Consider the following 20,612-nt stretch of genomic DNA (forward strand, 5'->3'; position numbering starts at 1 on the left):
GACTGCAAACTGGGTGCCATAATCGACTCGCCAACTGACACAAGCATCCTCCAAAAGGGTCTCACAGAGACGGATAACTGGTGCCAGAGCCATGGCCTAAAGCTAAATGCCAAAAGGTGCATAGTCATCCCCTTTGGGAAAAACAAAGTGCCCACAAATTACCACATAGGTGGTAATCCATTAAGTATGGAAGAAGTAATTAGGGATTTGGGGACCCAAGTAGACAGCAATCTCTCCTTTGACAATCACATTGCCAAAGTGGTTAGAAAGACCTTCTATATAGCCCACCTTATCACGAAAGGGTTCACATCTAGATCAAGAGAGGTCATTGTGCCCCTCTACTCATCACTCATCAGGCCCATAATTGAATACAATGCCCCATTTGGGATGTACCTTACCCGACACCTGCAGCAACTGGAAAGACCCCAAAAGTACCTCACCAAGAGGATCAAGGGACTCAAACAGATGCCCTACGCAGTTAGGCTAAAGAAACTCCAGCACTACTTAGTTGCTTACTGCCTACTCAGAGGCGATCTGTGCCTGACGTATAAAGCCATGTCCAACCCAGAATTAATGGACATGCTCCACCTCAGGAAATCCAAATCCCTTAGAGCTACACGCTCCAGGGACTTAAACCTTAGCACAGAAATAAATAGGACATGCTGGAGGGACAGATTCATATCCCAGAGGCTCCCCTCACTCTGGAACAAAATCCCAATCCATGTTAGGCAGAGTCCCTCAGTGACCCTCTTCAAGAGAAATCTTGACGAGTGGATGGGAGATCGTAGGTTTACCCCTGGGATCTCTTCTGTGTCCCTACTAGACAGAGGCACAGTAAACTAACCTCAAAAGGGCTATCTTCTGTGACCTACTATACAGAGGCACAGTCAACTAATCTAAAAGGGTGGCAAAAGCCAAACACACTCTGTCTAGGCTTATAAATGCCCTAGGGTAGATAGCCTAGTATCAATCTGTGAACCTATGAACCTATGAATCTCTTTAATACAGCTCTGATTTTGTCTTGCCTTGTCCCTTAGGTCGGAACTGACTTGATCAAAGAAAGACGTTAACTGCTTGAACAATGGGCTAAGCAGTAATGATGCTGCTACAGAATTTAGACAGCTGTAAGCATCTTGGAGCACTAGCAGTTTAATTGAATTCATCAAATAATGTTCCAAATAATGGATTTATGCTTGTGCAGTTACGTTTCCAGTATCTTGAAGACACTTAGTAGGCCTTTATCTAGAATAACAAAAATCAAAACCTCTGACTTACTGCTCATTCTGAAAGGGTTACTTGGTTTCAGAATAGCTTTAGCAAGGATTCATCTAGATTCAATAACATTCTTGTTAATGCCTGATGAAGCCAGTGCCATATTAATATTCATTATAGCTCTATGTAGCTCATCTAAAATGTTAGGCAATGAAAACTGCACTGTCATATCTAATCCAAATGGAATCATAGTGTCCATAGTCATGGACAATACAGGAGGAAACCTAAACCAAAACATAAAAGCTTTGTACATAAAAGAGTCCTATAAAAGCACAGAAATATAAAAAATAGTTTCACAAGGCACTCATGTACCAATGGACTGTCAATTGTAAAGTGTGTTCATTTTTTTCTAAATAGTATTGCAAGACTATACAGTTGAGCAATGGTTCACACATAGATGCCTTCTCCTAAACCCCAAAAAGACTAAACTCCTCCTCTTCTCTCCTACCAAGAAATCCCCTCCACTGGATTTCTCAATAAACTCTATCAATAATACCATTATATCTCCAGACCCATCCACAAAACTATTAGGAGTCACCATTGACAATAATCTGAACTTTGACATCCATATTAACAATACTATAAAAACAGTCAATAAAAAGCTAGGCTCTCTCTATAGAATAAAATCCTTTCTCCTACCTTCAGCTCGAACCACAACAGCACACACTCATCTAATCTCTTCTCTACTTTATGCGTCACCCATTTTTACTAACCTTTCAAAAATAATCTCAACAAATTGGAAATGTCCTACAACAATATAGCTAGATTTGCAACTGGTAATCCTTTTAGAACCCATCACTGCCTTAATTTAAAACAGCTAGGTTGGCTTGAACTTCAAAATCTAATTACATTCCATCAGCTAACTATAGCCCATAACACTCTTTACAAACCTTCAAAAACACCTATTCTCTCGACACTAATCACCCCCTATAAAAACCTAGAATCCTTAAGGTCTTCTCAGAAACTTCTAGTACATACCACTAAAACATATAACAAAGCTGGCGACTCCCTTTTCTCTAATATAGTTGGGAAAGCCTGGAACCTCCTTCCAAATGAATTCTCCATACTTTCCTCATTATCCTCTTTCAAAAACAAATTGAAAGTATACCTGAAAACACACTGGTTATGTCAATGCTCTAAACCTGACTAGTCAAAGTGTCTCTACACACTCTACTCTGCCTAACCAATCTACTCATTAAGCCACTCTGTTTTTGTTTTTAAACTATGTTGCTTATTTCTCTTGACTACTGTGATTGTATTTTACATCCCTTTATTTATTTCTTGTATTTTACATCCCTTTATTTATTTCTTGTATCGTGCACTGTACATTTTACTGTGATAACCTGTTTATGCATACTGTTAATTACTTTAATATTTACTCATGTATCCTTATACTGTATTGTATTAATTTTATTGTCCTAACTTGGAGCTTAACTCCTTGGGCCTCTACTGAAAATGGACATGTATCCAGTTAGACTAGCCCGGTTAACAAATGTAAAATAAATAAAGACTATATCAGAATAGTAGAAGCTTAAGTACACATGACTCAGATTAAACCCTAGAAGTCACATGATAAATTTAATCAAATTAAACTGCAGGTAGCCTTTAAACAAACACATAAATGGCATCACTCAAGTCTTCACTTTGTGTAAATAATTTATAAAAAATTAAATAAATATAGACAAAGATTGTGAAAGCTAATACATAAAAAGCATATATTTATAGTGAATGAATACTGACACATGCTTCATAACATAATGTGCCTCAGTTCCTCTATGCTTTACTTTCAAGATTCCTAACCATATTTTGTAACTTTAGAATCCAGTCAGTAATAAAATGCAATAAGGCCATTTTTTTTTTCAAAAGGAAACATGCATGAAAAACAATCTAGCTGTGCTGAAATCCAATCCCTCCGCACCACACACTCCAGAGACTTCAACCGCATTTCCACAATCAACAGAACATGCTGGAGGGACAGGTTCATACCCCAGAGACTGCCAATGCTATGGAATAGACTTCCCATACATGTCAAGCAGTGTACCTCACTGGCCCTCTTCAAGAGAAATCTTGATGAGTGGAACAGAAAATTCACCCCAGGGATCACTCCAATGGCTTTACTTAACAGAGGCACTGGGAACTAAGGTCAGGTGGCACGATGCCAGGGTAATCCTATGGGCTAGGTTTGTATAGGCTCCAGGGCCATTAGTCTATTACACACCTATGAACCTATGGAGCTCTATTAAATTAAAAAAAATATGAATAAAAATATATAAAGTTACATTGTGCTTGCCTCTTTCAGTAAAATACAGTATATAAAACAGTATGCATTAAATGGGCTATACCTGATTTGCCATTGTAAAATACATTAGTTTCATTAAGAATATATACATTGCGCTTTGACTGTGTGCACTATGGTGAGACCTACTTGTCCTTGGAAGTTGCTGGACTAGGCCACAATATAATGATGGCTTATTTGTACAACAGTTTGTTGTTCTCCCCACACCCATTAAAGGAATGTAAATGTAAAAATAGGAAAGCATTTTCTAAATTCATAGTAAAGCCAAATTAAATTCTTTTTGGGTACTTAAAAACAGAGAAACTTATGGTTTGTTTAAAGAGTAACAGGGAATATAAAAGCTACAAGGTTACTGCTTGCTGGAGGACATTTTTGAAATAGCTCAAGCTAAACTACCTGTAAGAACCCTGACAACACTATTTTGGCCTTAAAAATAGAGAAACAATAAGAAATAGTAATATAATTTTTCCAGAAGGAGAAGGTTTTAAGCCTAGGTGTTAGAGATTTTTCTGAACCTTATACATTTTGTTGAGTGTGTATTTTGCATACCTTGTGCAAAAAATATTCTGTTTGCATATTTAATACAATGCTTTATTTTACTTATTCCAAGTAAAGCGCTTTATTGTCTGTGTTTGATTGCCTGTGGCAGATTGTTTATTTATTTGCTTTGAAGATTTATAAATTTTTCTGATGCTTTTACTGTGTGGTGTCACCCAATGAAGGTTGACTACTCAGAACTAATTGTTACTATTTGAATATTTAATGGTTAGCTTATTTTAAAGGTTATTTTAAAGGTTACTTCCATGGTGGTGCAGCGGTAGAATTGTTGCCTCACAGCAAGAGTTTCTCCTGTTTGATTCTCGGCTTGGGTTGGGAGTGCCTTCTGTGTGGAGTCTGCATGTCCTCCCCGCGGTCGAGTGGGCATTTCGAAAGACATACATTGAATGGGCATGCCTTTGTTGAAGGTTGGGCATTGGGCTGACAACTTGACACCATAAAAAAACTGCCAATCATTAGCGGACTGGAGTTCTGCTGTGGCGACCCCTAACTGGGAAAAGCCAAAAGAAGAAGAAGCTTATTTTAAAGGTATATGATATGGTGTTCTCAAATGTGTGCTCCAGGTTTGTCATGCAGCATTTCTAAAACTTGAAAAGAAGGATGTAGGTACTGGAGTGTCACATTTGACTCCCTGTTCAGAAAAAAAATAGTGTGTGTGTGTGTGTGTGTGTGTGTGTGTGTGTGTGTGTGTGTGTGTGTGTGTGTGTGTGTGTGTGTGTGATATTATTTGTCAGTGACTGCCGGTAAGGTTGCATTGAAATGCACAAGGCACTCAACTCATTCTGAAGTATGTAAAATCCTGGGGAGCCAGTGATTATAATTCTGAACGATAGTTGTAAAGCTTGGTGCTCATTTAGGTATTGCGAGTGTTTCCTTTACCACGGCAGTCGTGCAGATTTACCACAGGCCCTTAAGGCCAGTTATCTTTTATATACTAAGTTCTACCAGTGGTGGGATTTCAAACCCTATATTGCTGGTTTTATCGTATATCAACTATTAACAGCAGTCAGGAGGACATTAAAGTCCATTGCCTCTGTTTGTAATACAGTCTATATTTTACTAAACTTATTAGTTCAGATCCATATTCATGTGTTAATGCTACAGCTGGGACAATGCTGAAAGATAACATTACCTCTTTATGTGCTCTTCCCACAGATACATGTGCCTAATGTACTGGAACCTAGAAGCAGAAACCATGGCATTTTATATTCTCCTAATTAGTTTCATCCCATTGCTATTATATGAGTATAACCACTAATTCTGTCTGCTGTAAAATTAATTAAAAAACAACAAAGGCAAGGGTTCACTCCAAAACCACAATTTTATATACAAATAAAGTAAGCGATTTCGAACACTGCCAATGTGTGAACTTCTTCAGACAAACAAACATTTCAAATCATGCAATATATAGTAAAACTCTCTCAAGGACATCATCAACCCACTTAAAATTTAAAGGTACACATCCTCAAAAGATGTAAAACCCTATTAAAACATACTCATAATGCACATAAATATCTTCTAGAAGTACCAATATGTACAATTGCAAAAAAAAAAAAAATATATATATATATATATATATATATATATATATATATATATATATATACACACACACACACACACACACACACACACACACACAAAAATAAATATTTATATAAATATTTGTATGTATATATAAAGACATTATATAAATCAAACAATATGACCCAAAATACAAATCACCTCTGAAGAGATTTCTTTCTCAAGATACATTTTATGCAACAAAACGCATTCAGCCTTGGATAAGCAAAAGCATTAAGTCTAAGCTGCCAATAAAGTTCTTTATCTTCAAGAAGTATTTGCCATGGTCCACCACAAGATGTTTTCTTGACTTGGTCAATAATAAAATACTGAAAGTAATGACCTACGTTGTCAAACACATGCTTTGCCAAGGCATTATTACAATTCAGTTTTGCAATACTGTATTGATGTTCATACACTCTTTGTCTAAGGTGTCTCTCAGTTTTACCAATATAGAACCCGGTACGCAATTGACACTTAGCCACATAAATAACCCCGGAGGACTCACAATTGAATTTATGTATAATTTTGAAGGTGGCATTATTAAGTGAGAATGATTTGGTAACCATAATAAATTTACAAAAGTTACATCTCCCACAGTTCGACATTCCTGCATTAAAAGGGGAGACAAAACAATTTGTTTTCCAACATGTTTTTTAGGTTCCTCCCCCTCCTAAAAACAATGACTGGCTTATCAGGTACTTTAGACCAAATCATAGGGTCCTCCATTAAAATAGACCAAAAAGTCTCCATAATACCCTTCAAATAATAGGAATCCAGAGAAAAAGTGGTAATACACTTTAAAGAAGAGGACTCAGATTCACTGTTACTTACTTCCACGGTCTGAGATTGATGCTGAATCTCAGCACCATCAGAGCCAACACCACTACACATGGTTGAAGTCGCAATTCCACTCAGAATAGGTCTAAACCATCCATTTTTTCTCTTATTACTAACCTCTACAATAATTTCATCCACCAAGGGAATAGGATAGTTCCTATTAATAAACATATCCCGCAGGATCTCACATTCTTTAACAAAATCACTGTCCAAGGTAATCATCCTAGCAGCCCTTACTATCTGTCCCTTAATGACACCCTTTTTCACATGAAGGGGGTGAGAGCTGCTAAAATGTAAGAATGAATTTGAGTATGTAGACTTACGAAAAATTTGTGCTACATACCTACAATGAGGTCTATCCTTTTTTACCAAGTAAGAAATAGTCTTGGTGTTAAATTCAATGGTGAAACTTAAAAAGGATGTAGATGAAGACATAAAGTCCACCAGAGTTAAAGCTGTGTCGTAAGTACCATTCAAGATGATAAAAATATCATCCAAAAAACGTGTGTACCACACAACTTTCTCCTTAAAAAGGGGGAATTCAAAAAGAATCTCCTTTTCCCACCATGCCATTACACAGTTAGCAAAACTCCCCCCACAGGGGGAGCCCATGGCCACACCAGTCCTTTGGAGATAATATTCTCCATTAAAAATGAGGTAATTGCTGGATAGCACTATATCCAATAAATATACGATCAAATTAACTTCCTCATTAGGTGCCCCCTTGTAGATCAAAAATTCTCTCACCCATTCAATACCAAGGGACTGGGGTATCATAGAATACAGATCTTTAACATCAACTGTTAGAAAATGACAATCATGCTTAAAGGCAACTTCATTAAGTGAACCCAAGAAGTCGGTAGATCTGTTTTACTGTTCCTAAAAATTTCTTTAACTTAAGATCTACAACTTTTGCACAGCCATATGTCATACATTTTCTACCATCCACAATAGGATGAAAAGGTGGATTCTCTAAGTGTTTGTGGATTTTAGGTAGTCCTAACATAACAGAGGTCACTGGAGATACCATATTGAGATAGTTACACATATCAATATTAATTCTACCCTCAATAAACAATTCATTAATAAGGAATTGTACTTTCCGCATTGCCCCATGAAATTCATTGTTGGAAATCTTTTGATATGTTTCTGTATTCAGAATTAATAAGTTTGTTGTTACACTCAAGTTCATCAATGAAAATCAGCCCCCCACGTTTATCAGGTTTCAAAACACGTATATCTTAAGACCTCAAGAAATTCAAGGCATCATATTCAAAAGATGAAACATTAGGTTTAACAAAAACAGGTAGTTGATTATTTAGTGCAGTTCTAATGTTCACCTCACAAAGTTTTTCAAAAGTAGATAAACAGTTATTTAGAACAGGGTTAACAGTGCTAGAAATCCTATAATCGGTGTTAAAGTTGGTAAGATTACCAAAAAGAATGTTTATATTCAACATACGTATGAACAGTTTTAAATCAAGGATTGTCTCAGCCAAGTCTGCTCTCTTAGAGGGTACAAATGTCAAACCTCTTGATAATAATTCAATAAGCTCGCTCGGTGGGTTAAAGCTGGTGTAATTGAAGATTTTAAAGTCATTATTGGAATTAGCCAAGATTCTCAATTTTGGTTGATTCGTTACATTCATAGCCTCAAGGAGTCCATTGCCACCATCACTCAATGACAGCACTTGTTGGTTTTCTTCTTGAACCTTCTGTATATTCTGTCTGTTTCCCTGATAACCACCCTGAAAAACCTGTTCATTTGAGTTGACGGTGTCTCTGTTGTTGTTTAACCGCTCACTACACCTCACCGCATTAACCATTGGACTAGATGGACTGTTATTCATGGTTAAATCATTTGAAGTAACTTCGTCTGGTTGGAATGAGCTACTTCCTTGTTCATTAACAGGTGTGGTTTGGTTATTGAGGAACTTGTCATTAAGAGCAGGTGGGAGGGGATAGGCAGTACCATTCGCATAATCCCACCTGTCTCTTTCCAATTTCTTCCATTTGTTCTCTTTCAATTTAACTATGGTATTGTCTATCCTACAAAAAATAAAGTTGAAATCCTATTTATAACATGGAAAATCGACGTGAGTCTTAACTGCTTCCTCCAGTGGTATAAGCTCTATTTTAAGTTGCTCCATCTCCTCATTATAATATTTAATGAGTAGTTTTAAATAGTCACAACTCTGTTGGTCAAATAATTTAATTAATTTGTGATGTAATGGGGAGTTGCAAACTAAACCAGATGGATACTTCCACTGGCGTAGTTCCTTACGGACTAAACACAATGTAATAAATTCATTCGAAAGCGCTTACTTTATTTGTATAAAAAATTGTGGTTTTGGAGTGAACCCTTGCCTTTGTTGTTTTTTAGTTTGTTTATGTGTTTTGAGTTTATGCTGTAAAATTAATGTAATAGTTTGCTTGAACCCTTGTTACTCCACATATCCTCATGTATAGGTGTCTACCTTTTATATATTTTCCTACATGCATATGTATCTATGTTTTGGATTGTTTTTAAATTGACAGACGAAAAACCGTGAAGTAGCAATCTCATTATTAAATTAGTTTATTAAAGTGTGACCCAATATTGAATTAGTCTTAAAGTACAGAAAGTCTTAAAAGTTCCATCTTCACATCACGAGTTATGTGACCTAAAGAAAGAAATGTTTTCTGAAAGCTTGTCAGTTTATTGGATTGTATGACCTTAGAAGTCTGCTGGTGGATTGTTTTCTTTTGACGTGGAATTTTTTCTACACAATTTTCTATACGCACATGAATGGTAAGTTATGTCCTTTGCAAATATTATACTTGTCTGCTGTCCTTACCCATTATTCCACTGAGTGTAGATTTGATTCACATATCTATACTATATGAGCTACTGAAATGAAATTTTTTTTTAATTAATTTAACCACTAGGCACAAAGGCCTCTTTTCAGAAGTAACCAGGGAGTACTGACTGGTTAAATGACTTGTTTAGAAATGCCTACATGTACTACATGTGTAGCAGTAACCGTGAACATGGTTTGACTTGTGAATCCAGTCCCTGAGAAACTGATGAGATGACTGGAAAGAGTGCCAGTAGTGCTAGCCCACTTATCTTGTGAGAGGGGATAAGGTTTCTGGCAAGGACAACAGCTCACAGTGGAGACGGGGGATTCCAACTCTGCTACAAATAATGGGGGCATGCTTCAAACCATCTCTCATTGTTTGTCTGCACTGATCATTACATACCAGATGTCATGTAGGACATAAGGCAGGGAATAACAAATAACACAACTCCAAACTGCCAAAGGTTAATGTAAACCACCAAAGAAAAGAAACCAGTGAATAACAGCTCTACTTTCCTGAATAAAATTTATTCCACAATACAAATTTCTCTAGCGCCTCGGCCACAGCCTTTACAGAGTAAAAATTCATCTGTTAAAACAAGCTCTTTTTATATCCATATATAGCATTCAAATCATTCAATCAAACAATTAATCAATTAAAAAAACATACATCCATTAAAGCTAAAAAACTAAATGAAACTTTGCCAGTTGCATTCTTTGTTCAATCCACAAGGAAATAATGTGTTATATTTCATTATTAACACAGATTCTTTATGTCTCAACATATTTTTTTGTAATTCTGCATTACCATATTGCATTGGTATGTGTTCCAACATTGTAACCTTCATACATTTTATATCTCCTTGATGTTTATCATTAAAATGTTCTGCTATAGGACTCATAATTTTATTATTCTTGACATCTCTTACATGCTCTTTTATTCTATCTGCCAATGTTCTTTTAGTCTCACCTATATAATATTTTCTACATGAACAAAAAATAACATAAATTACTCCTCTGCTCAAACAGGAATATGTACCTCTAGTGTCAAAACTTTTTCCTTTTATCTTGTCTACTTTAGTAACAATATGCTGACAAATAGAACATTTTCCACAGGGTAAAGTTCCCACCATATTAATATTAACCAATATATTATCCCTTGTTTTTTTATATATGCTGTGCACTAAAAAATCTTGAACATTTCTTCCTCTTTTATAAGATACTATCAAATCCACATTTGTTAGTGACTCAATTTCTTCTTTTACTTGTCTCCAGTACTGTTTTACCAGCCCATTCATTATATGGGAAAAAAATTGTGTATCTAGTAACAAAAAACATTTTTTCTTTATCTTGTCTACCATCCTTATATGTTATCTTTATATGTCTATTATCAAATTTGATATGTTTGTTTGTTATATCATTACCATATATTTTATCAAAACTTTCTTGTACATCTTGTTGTTGATACCCCCTCGCAATAAATATAGAGGCTACTTTGTGTGCTTCTTCCTGTGCTTGTTTGCTATTACTACTAAGCCTTTTTATCCTAAGGAGCTCCCCATAAGGAATAGCTGCCAAGGTGTGACTAGGATGACAGCTATTACCAAACATTTTCCAATTTATTTGATTAAACTTTCTATGTATACTAGTCTGAATTTTCTGCTTTATTATCCCTTTTAATGTTATATCAAAATAATTAACTTGACTTCCTATTTGAATGTCATAAAACTTGATACCATAATTATTAACATTCAAATACTCTATAAATTCAGATGACAAACTTTCTCCACCTTCACAAACAAAAATCAAATCATCAATAAATCGATAGTATTTCACCACATATTTTCTAAAAAATTCATGTCTATAAATATACATATTTTTCAACTAAACCCATAAATAAATTTGTATAAACAGGGGCGAAAGCCGCCCCCATTGCTGTTCCAATCTTTTGCTTATATAAAATGCCATTAAATTCAAATATATTATGTGTTAAACAAAACTCTATCAATTCTAATATGTACTGTGTTTTAGGACTCTCACCTAAAAAATACAATATAGCTTCAAGACCAAAATTATGAGAAATGTTGGTGTATAAACTCACTACATCTACTGATATAAAATGCATTTCTCTGGTCCATACTATATCCTTTATTTTATTTAAAAAATCAAAGGAGTCCTTTATATATGAAGGTAACTTCAGCGCTGCTTGCAATAAAATCTCATGCAATAGGCAACTAAGGTTATATGTAAAAAAAAACATTTGCAGGCACTATAGGGCGACCTGGTGGTCGTAACAACTTTTTATGAATCTTGGGGAGACAAAAAAACTTTGCCACCCTACTGTTCTTAATCAGAATTTTACGAGTTACATCACTATCTGTAAAATAGTGTAATCTTATACCTTTCTTTAACAAAGTTTGAAAAGCATTTTCCGCTTCTTTCAAATAAATCTCATCTATCCTACTATAAATATCACTATTGTTTAAATGTTCCATACACATTGTTAAATAATCCCCAGAATTCATTACCACCAGCTTGCCCCCTTTGTCCGACCAAAGGTTAATGGCCTGACTTATGCCTCAGGTGGCAGTGTGACTGCAGTCAGTCAGTGGGGGAACAAATAGGTCAGAAGGGACAGTAAAAGGTTTGGCAATCTGACAGGGATGAGCCAAAGTGACATATTGAGAGTTACGGAGTAAACAACCAGGGACTGAAGGAATACAATCCATGACTACAGGATGAAACTCATTAGAACCACATGGAAGTTATGTAAAATGTATATTTTGACTTTATTGGAATGTGAACTCTTTTTTCCTAGTCCACAGCTGACAATGGGCAAAGCTCAGTTGGTTATCTTTGTTAAAAAAGCATGGATAAACATCCATCTTTAACTTTCTCATGTTTTTTTTTCCCTGTATATCATTTTCCCTTTTTTAGGTCATACTAGCAAAGCGTTTATACTAGTCTTACCAGAGCACTTTGATACAGAAGTCTGCACTTCCAATGCCATCAAAACAGTACATCTCTGTCACAATGCCACATTCCTTTCTTGAAAACTTTTAATTGTAGATGACCATCTAAGCTTCCTAATATTCATGTTGACTGCATATTCAGTTACCATTCCAGCAGTACTTTCCCTATCTGCATGCTATCTGCATATTTAGGCATCAAGATAGTAGTGCTTTCTCTGTGTCTTATACTAGATCACCTTCCGTTGCTCTATCATCTTGTTGATGGTTCTCCTCCATACAGTCCTTTTGCCTGGAATTTCCCTCAACAGAATCTGCATGTATGACATGGTTCCCTCATTGTTACCTATAGTACGCTCTTCCATAATCCTTGTTTTTCAGGTGTTATCCCTCTTCTTTCTCATATCTTCCTCTTTCATTAGTGCTTTCTGTAAAATGTCATCCACCAGTGAGAACTTTCACCCCTCCTGCTTCTCTGTATATTATACTGCTCCTTCAAGGTTATTCTTTGTGTAGTTAGTAATCCCATGTCAGTGTACTTGCATTATAGCCAAGTGTATTTCTTAGGAAAATTCATAGTGGAACTGACACATTGTTTAGTCTATCCAGATTTTCTCTAGATGTTGACTCTGTGCATTATCTTTACTAAGCATTCCAGCAAGTTGCTAAGGTTACTGTTAATAGTAGGCCTTGTAGCTCAGGGGTTAGAGCACTGGTCTAGTAAACAAGGGGTCATGAGTTCAAATCTCATCAAGGCCTAGACCTCTCCTTACCAATAGTCAACACTTCCCTGGTTAGATCCGACCACAAACTAATCACCTTGGAAATCCACATCCCTACCAACCAACCAAACCCCCCCCCCAAAGGTAACCACCATGAAAAACTTCTCCAAAGCTAATCTTGGGCTTCTAAAAACAGAGGTGACTAACTTCATGGCACCCATGCAAATGGAGAATAGTTGCATGACCGCCGAATCATACACCAATTCACTGTAGGAACATGTACACAAATGCATGGATCTTGCCATACCCAATAGAACCAAGACGCTCTCCTCTAAAAAAAGGAAGCCAATCTGGTGGTCCCCAGCCATAAACAAACTCTACCCTGCCATAAACAAACTCTACAACAGAAGGAGGAAACTGATGCGGAATAAGGTAAAGTTCCAAGATTGGAAAAACTCCCTTATCAGCCTCAACAAAAAGTTGAGATCCCTCATCAAATCCTCTAAAGCTAGCTATGAAAACAGAATTGCAGCAGATAGTAAAGACAGCTACAAGTCCTTCTATAGTTATGTAAAGAATCTCCACGGCAATACCTAGATTTGCTCTGAGCTACTGCACATTGGTACCTCCTATACCGAGCCAACAGATATACTGTCTGACAGATTCAGTGCCAACTTTACCCCCCTCTCCCCCCCAAAGGACCAATCACAACATCAGTAGATTGTCAGGTACCCAGTATTACTGCTGTACAGGTTAAAACAACACTGTCCAAGGCCAAGAATACAGCTTCTATGGGACCTGACAATATCCCTGGCTGTGTTCTTCATGAACTACAGAGTGAACTGGCACCTCACCTGTGTGCCCTGTTCAATCACAGCCTAATTGCAGGCTTTGTCCCTATCGAATGGTGCACTGCTACAGTCATCCCTCTCCACAAAGGAGGAGCGACTACAGACCCTGGGAACTATCGCTCCATTAGCCTGATGAGTCTGATATGCAAAGCTATGGAACGTATCATCATGGACCTAATAAACAAGGATATAGGGAATCTCCAAACTCTGGATCTCACACAGTTTGGTTTTGTGAAGGGTAGATCATGCCTGCTCAATTTGGTCGACTTCTTTGAGTCAGTCACCAGAGGTGTGGATGAAGGTGGCTCATACAGCCTACCTTGATCTGAAAAAGGCCTTTGATACCATTCCCCACTCAGGAATCACAGAAAAACTCACTAAGTTAGGCATCAACCCCTATATCACTATGTAGGTTGCAAACTGGCTCACAGATAGAACCCACAGTGTGAAAGTAGCTGACTCTAAGTCAGACTGCCGACTAGTCATGAGTGGGTTCCCACAGGGTTTGGTCCTGGGTCCTCTCCTGTTTGGTATCTACTTCTCTGAAGTCCAGGCCAACACGAAGGGACTCTGGCTGACAAAGTTCACAGATGATTGCAAGTTGGGAGCTATTATTAACTCCTCAAGTGATGTTGACATCCTACAGAATGGCCTCACTGAGACCAATGCCTGGTGTCAGAACCATGGCCTTAAGCTCAATGCCAAAAAATGTGTCATCATCCCCTTTGGGAAAAACCTGGTTCCCATGAATTACCACATCAATGGTAGTCCACTGAACACAGAAGGTGTTATAAGAGATCTGGGAACACAGGTTGACAGCAACCTCTCTTTTGATCACCACATTGCCACCCTGGTCAGAAAGTCCTTCTATGTGGCACATCTCATTACTAAGGGTTTTGCATCCAGGAAGAAAGATGTCATTGTCTCCCTCTACTCTTTATTAGGCCACTCATCAAGTACAATGCCCCATTTGGCATGTACCTCACTAGACACCTGCAACAGTTGGAGAGACCACAAAAGTAACCTACAAAGAGGATCCTAGGTCTTAAACACTTGTCCTATATGGACAGACTCAAAAAACTCCAACTATTCTCTGTCTCATATCACATACTTAGAAGCGATCTCTGCTTGACTTACAAAGTCATGTCTGACCCAGCTCTGTTAGAAATGCTACATCTAAAGAAATCCCATTCCCTCTACACCACACACTCCAGAGACTTCAACCTTATTACCACAATCAACAGAACATACTGGAGGGACAGGTTAATAACCCTGAGACTGCCCATGCTATGGAACAGACTTCCCATACATGTCAAGCAGAGCACCTCGCTGATCCTCTTCAAGAGAAATTTTGATGAGTGGATGGGAAATAGAAAATTCACCCTGGGGATCACTCCAGTGGCTCTGCTCGACAGAGGCACTGGGAACTAAAGGTGGGTGGCATGATGCCAGGGTAATCCTATGGCTAGGCTTGTAAAGGCTCCAGGGCCATTAGCCTAGTACACACCTATGAACCTTTGAACATATATATCTTGCAAAAGCATGTAATACTCTGTTGATCTGCTGTCTTTCAGTGTGCAAATTCTGGAACCAGATTGTGAAAAGTTCTGTTGTTATTTGTATCTAGTCAGGTTTGGCTTAAGAAATCTAGAATGTATCACTCACATATGTAAACTTATCAGTTTTAAACCCTATCCTCCGTCTTACTATAACTTTCATTAATGCTTTACTTTATGTCCATAGGGCATTATCAGGCATATACCCTCTCAAATTTTTAATAGTTCTTTATCAAATGTTCACCGATAAACATGGCAGTGGTACAGTAATCAAACTATACAGATTATTTTTTTTCATACTCCCATCAGCACTTTGTCAGAAATGTAGTACATGTGTTTGATTGCTACAAATAGTAAACACTACAGGCTGTAGCAGTCAAATACGACTATCTGATGCTGTCTTACTTTTTTCAAAGCATTGCCACTGTAATCAGATTACTTCTTTGCTCTGACTCCTGTGAGAACTCGAACAGATAAGTACAGAATATATTCTCCTTTTGATGCTTCTTATTCAGAAACACAAAATGCAAAGGCAGGTCTTTTATTGTTGCAGTTTAGGTTTTTGCCTCTCTGAGCATGAACCATGTCAGCTCCTGTCACCAGCTCCTGAATGGCCTCTCCTGGCATTGGTTATTAATAGGCATTTGCAGATTCTAGGGTGAATAAGAGAGACCGTAAGGAAGTAAAGTAACTAGTAATCAGATGTGGCTTCAGAGAAAATACTATTCTAAACTATGAATTTTTTTTTTATTGACAGCACTGAGATCAAACACAGTGCTATGTTTGAGGGGAAACTGAAAAAGCAGTAACTCGGCAACAATCTGAAGAAAAGGTATGAGACCCTGACAAAGTGAAAAGTGCTCACCTGTGTCCATGAACACAAAAGTTAGTGACCTAGCTACCCATCAAAGATTCAGAGAAGCACACAGTTTATGTACAAGCATGCAAAGTAATTGGCGCATACCTCTCAACTGTACAGATTATCGCAGAATGTCCAGATTTTTGCCTTATATTTTTGGTCTGTTCTTCATAAAGTTGTGGTTTTCTGGCAAATTAGTGGCAACTCATTAAAGATTGAAGCTAGAAAATAATGACATGTATTTCTGTTTCAGACTTCATACCCTTCAGAAAATACATGCTAATACAAAACCTGCTATTATATCAACTTTCTAAGTTTGTAAGAGCAATATTTAAAAATTGTCTCTATGTTTGGGCCATTGTCCCACTTTTATGTATGGCTTTGTCCAGATTTCTTGCTCTACGAGGTTGAGAGGTATACGTGGCTGTACTGGTGTTATATGTTCTCTGTGACTATAAGTCTGTATCAGAGACACTAACCAGATGTGCCTTCCATGCTTCTACAGAGTATGACTATGAAGCAACACTTACAGCTGATATCCATTCATCTGTTGTGCAGAGTCCCACCTTTCACCTATACCAACCCTGTAAACAGCCATCACCATCCACAGAGTTTACTAGCAAAAGTAGATTTCCAGGTCTTCCTTCCATTCATGAGTGCATCTCTCAGACACACACACACACATACACACACACATGCACACACTCACACACACACACACACACACACACACACACACACACACACACGCACACACACACATACACCTACAGACAATTTAGACTCACTGATTCACTTGCTGCATGTCTTTGTGATGCATGAGGAAACTGGAGAACAGAGAAAAACTCAACATGGGGGAGATGGATATATACAGACTCCACACAGGAGGTACTCCAGTCAGGAATCAAACTAGAGAACTTCCTACTGTGAAGTAACAAAGCTACTCATACCAGTGTGCTGCACATAATACACAGAGGTAAGTTGAAGTGATAGATGCAGCTTCAGAATATAATTAGTGGTATCTGATCAGGTACATTAACAGCAGGTAGCTCTTACTCAAAATGGCAAAACATGCTGAGTGGGAAAGAAATTCATTTACGAACAAAGTTGCAGTATGATAATCAAGAGGGTTTACAGACACTCCCTGTACACTAAGCTGAACACTTTTCTCAGTATGTCTCAGAAATATTCTGCCTTATGGAAGCCAAAAGCTGTTACCAGCCACGAATCACCAAACTTGCCATAAGCACTCAAAAAATAGTAGAATCAAAGTGTGCAAAAACACAACTTTATTTTAGCGCTTTCATCAGAATATAACAAGACTTCTTCAGAATGCTAGAATCAGTGACCACATGAGTCTTAAATGCTTTCATTCAATCAGTCATGTGATAAAATAATCCAATAAAAGCCCAACTGATACATTTAAAAACAAAGTGAACTCTCTTAAAGACATAAAACAAAAGATATTATATATTAAAACTAAAAAATAGCAGCAGCGTATTAAATAACAACAAGGAAAGCTGAAACAAACATTCATTGTGCCTAACTTTACAAAGGTAATAAGAATAACTACACCCTATATGAGCGCAGTTTTAAAAAACTGACTAAAGACATGCCATCATTTAACCCTGGTGCATATAAGGCATTTAACCTAACCTGCCAACATGGCTCTTTAAAATCTAATAAGTCTTCCCAAGGTCCTCCTCTGGGGTCCTGTGGGACTTTTTCAATGACAACAAGTTTGAAGCGATGTGAAGAATTATTCTCAATATGCCTATACAGTGCACTGTTTTTTTTTTTTTTATTTTTGATGTCTCTAGCATGCTCATACATCCGTTCTTTAAGTTTTTTCTTGGTCTTGCCAATATAAAAACCAGAACAAACCTCACACAAAGCTGCATAAACAACTCCCACAGTGTCACAAGTGAATTTTCCTGCTATTTTGATGTAAAAAGTATTAATTTTGATCTTATTTACTAATTTAATTAGTGGACATTGAGAACAAAATCCACATTTTTCATTCCTATAGCCTTTTCTTTCTTGGTACATTGTCCTTTCTTTTCTAACAGTTGTTTGAATGTATACCCTTTTCTAAAAACAATGCTGGGTTTAGAGCCTAATTTTTCCATAATTCCATCAAAACCCTGAAAAATATACCAATTCTTGTTTAGAATGTAAGATAAAAAGTGATGATCTACACTAAATCTAGTAACAAAAGAGCAAATATAGTCTTTATTACCTGTTAATTTTTCTTGTTCATAGTGACTGTCTACCAAAATACTTTTATTGCCATAATTCAAAATCGGTACTATAATACGCTTTTCCCTTTTACTGCTTACTTCATTAAAAGAATTGTCCAAAAGTTCTAATGGATAGTCTCGAGATGAAAACATATCCAAAAGTAAATGACATTGAGCCAGAAAATCTTTATCTTTCGTAACCATATGGGCTAATCTAATAAATTGCCCTTTCACCAAGTTCTTCTTTACATGCCAGTGAAGACTGATATTATAATGCAGTAAGCTGTTCCTATAAGATGGTTTTCTAAATAAATTGCTTATGAAACAGTTATTCTCCTTTCTGATAGTGACATCTAGATAATTAATACTGTCCCTGCAATATGTATGAGTAAATTTCATGCCAAACACATAAATGTTTATATATTTATTTTGATTTGAATAAGGAAGAGCAGCAATCTCTACATTCTATGTCTAAAAATGTTGAACTAACTGTGAAACCCGCTGATAAAGGAGGGGGTATAGTGTTGCTTGATACATCTAGTTATGTTGAAGCAATGACAGAAATGTTAAAAGATGCGAATACTTACACCAAGATTAATCATAAAACCTTCAGTAAAATAGTTAGGAAGGTATATGATGATTTATATGATTTGTTAATGTGTAGACAGATTGCCCAGGAATTGTACAATTATTTTCTAGTTGAGTTTCTGTTAATTCCCTACATTAAAGGCTTACCTAAAGTCCATAAAAATATTGTTCCCCTTCCAATGTGACCTATAGTGGCAGGAGAAGGATGGGTGACAGAGAAAATATCTGTATATATAGAGACTATATTAGGACCCTTGACAAGAAGTGTACCTACTATTTTAAAAGACGCGTGTCAGTTATTAGATGAACTAAATAGTACATCGGTACAGGAATTACCATCTTCCTGTATTTTGGTAACTCTTGATGTTAAGAACCTATTTACTTCGATCCCGAATGATTATGGGATCGAAGCTATTAGAGATATTCTAAACTCAACAGATGGATTTAGTAATGAACAACAGATACTTATATGTACCTTATTAGATACTGTATTGTCTAATAATGTTTTTATGTTTAATGATGCATTGTATGCACAAAAATGGGGTGTCGCTATGGGCACTCCATGTGCTAATTCTTATGCAAATCTTGTAATGCACTACTGGGAGAAGACTTTCTTATTCAACAGTGCATTCTATCCACACGTGCTTCTATACAGATGATTTGTGGATGATATACTGCTTTTTTGGGGAAGCAGTATGGATATGCTAAAGGCCTTTATAGGATATCTGGAGACAACTACAGATTTTCTAAGATTCACTTTGGAATCATCTTATACTAAGATTGATTTCCTAGATATAACTATTACTAAAGATCCACAAGTTCATTTATCCACTTCCCTGTATAGGAAGCCGTGTTGGAAGAATGCATTGTTGCACTTCAGTAGTATGCACCCTCGTTTTATATTTTCTAATATTGTCTAAAGTTAATGCATAAGAATTAGTAAAATTTGCAAGAATGATTTAGACATGCATGAACAATTGGACTCTATGGAGAAATTGTTCTTAGAAAGAGGATATAATAGTACTGTGGTAGACAAAATCAAGGGATCCATTTTAGGTACATCAAATAATGATGGAACCTGGACAGGTATGAATTCTGCTGTTCCCAAAAAAGTTTTTGATGGATCTAGGATTGCATTTACAACTAGATACACTAATGATAATAAAAGAATAGTTGATATCATCAAGAAGAATTGGCATGTGCTTACCGTTGACCCCAGTGTATTAAATATTATAGGAGAGTCACCTATGTTTAGATACAGAAATAGCAAGAACTTAAAGAGGATATTATGCATAGAACATACTTATATAGAACAGTATATGACAATTGGAAAACGGATGCAGTCAGGTACCTTTCCATGTAATAAATGTAGAATGTGTAATTATATTACAGATGAGCAATATTTTGCCCATCCTGTATTAGATTACACATTTATATCTAGGTTTTATGCAACCTGTG

The 20,612-nt window shown here is 36.7% G+C and overlaps 1 protein-coding gene and 1 non-coding gene across 2 annotated transcripts in view; both read left to right on the plus strand.

Moving 5' to 3' along the window:
• The window catches only part of LOC122801311 (unconventional myosin-VIIa-like), a 951,466-nt gene that overhangs the window by 553,254 nt on the left and 377,600 nt on the right, over positions 1 to 20,612 (plus strand). The gene's annotated exons all lie outside the window — the stretch shown is intronic.
• TRNAT-AGU lies at positions 13,025 to 13,097 on the plus strand. The gene has a single exon. It is a non-coding gene; the product is annotated as a tRNA-Thr (tRNA).

The sequence above is a fragment of the Protopterus annectens genome, chromosome 4.part1, assembly GCF_019279795.1.
Source record: "Protopterus annectens isolate FY-2018-M chromosome 4.part1, PAN1.0, whole genome shotgun sequence".
Classification (NCBI taxonomy): Eukaryota; Metazoa; Chordata; order Ceratodontiformes; family Protopteridae; genus Protopterus; species Protopterus annectens.